Source organism: Mus pahari, chromosome 2, assembly GCF_900095145.1.
Source record: "Mus pahari chromosome 2, PAHARI_EIJ_v1.1, whole genome shotgun sequence".
In the NCBI taxonomy this organism is placed as follows: Eukaryota; Metazoa; Chordata; class Mammalia; order Rodentia; family Muridae; genus Mus; species Mus pahari.
Genome location: NC_034591.1, coordinates 103,832,649 through 103,834,389, shown reverse-complemented (window position 1 = coordinate 103,834,389; position 1,741 = coordinate 103,832,649).

Sequence of the window (1,741 nt, the reverse complement as noted above, 5' to 3'; positions counted from 1 at the left end):
GAGAGAGAGAGAGAGAGAGAGAGAGAGAGAGAGAGAGAGAGAGAGAGAGAGACCTTTAACAAAACAAGACAAAGGGAATTTCTACATTTGGGTTAACCATCCTCACATTTATTAAGAAATATAATATATCTGGAACTGGAGAGCTAGGTGAGCAGTTAATAGCAGTGGCTGCTCTTCCAGAGGACCAGGTCTGACTCTCAGCACCCACGTAATGGTTTACAGCCCGCTATAGCTCCAGTTCCAGGGTATCCGATGCCCTCTTCTGCCCTCTGAGGACACCTGGCACACATGTAACACAGTCACACACGCAGGCAAAAGAGCCAACTATAAAAGAAAAAATAAATTAAGAATTTTTAAAAGAAATATATTTTTCTGAGCAACATGGGCTGCTAAACTCCTCGTGAGAGTTCCGGATGAGAATCTGTGGGTTCCACAGATAGCCTTCCTCTGGCCTGCTTTCGGAGTGATGTCATCCCAGCGTCTTCCGGCATCTGGGACTCCGTCCAGTTGTTGAACCCAGGAGCTTCCCGTGTTTGTTCTGAATGATGTTTACTGGAAATGGAAGGCTGCTAGTAGATTTCAACTCAGCTAGCTTTTTAGGGACAGGAAAAAATGGTTGTGGATTTGGCCCAAAGCTTTACTTTCTCCTTTGTCATTATCTTGTTCTGATAGGTTGGCTTTGGCTTTGTTTTGTTTTGAAATTACTTCATGTGAGAAACCTCAGAGGAATTCTGTGACCCTTCCTCCTCCTCCTTTTCCTCTCCTTACAGAGACCTCCCTCCTCACTTCAGCCACCCCACCTCACCTGAGACCTGCACATTCACACATCTGCTTTAGAGAGTGGACGGAGGCAGCCAAAAACCTCAGAAGGACGGCTGGGTCCCCACCGGTCAGTTCTCTGAGTATGAAGAAAAGTAGATTCATCCAAGAGTCCACAGATGTGGAAGAGCAGAGCAGGGAATAAGGGTTCATATCTTCAAGTGGAGGGCTGTAACCTATTCCCGTCATAAGCACTTGCCTTGGAAACTGTGCATAAAGGCAGCTTAGGAGAATCCAGTTAAAAGGGTTCCCGATGCCAAGAGATGACCATGTAAAGACATTGCCAGTAGAAAGGAAAAGGGAAAGCTTCCAAATACATGGGCGCCTCCCCGCCCCCACTCCTACCCTTTAATTCATTGTGAGATATCATTAAGTATGTACAGTTTTTCTTTAAAAGTTTCAACATGAAAAAAAAAGAAAAAAAGAAAAGAAAACTAGTTCGAAATTTGAATTTGATGCCAGTCTGGTTTACAGAGTGAGTTCCAGGACAGCCAACAGCCAAGACTATATACAGTGAAACCCTGTCTCAAACAAAACAAAACAAAACAAAACAAAACTAATTAAAGCTTTAATCATCAATAGAAACTTAAATATCATACCATTTGGTATGTTAAGAGGTGAAGTGCTTGTAACAAGGGGATCTGCACCTGGGAGGTCCACATACTAGTTATTCATCTTGGCACTGTGATAAAATACCTGATGAAAGCAACTCAAAGAAAGAAGGGGCCGGGCAGTGGTGGTGCACGCCTTTGATCCCAGCACTTGGGAGGTAGAGGCAGGTGGATTTCTGAGTTCGAAGCCAGCCTGGTCTACAGAGTGAGTTCCAGGGTTCCAGGACAGTCAGGGCTACACAGAGAAACCCTGTCTCAAAAAAAAAAGAAAGAAAGAAAGAAAGAAAGAAAGAAAGAAAGAAAGAAAGAAA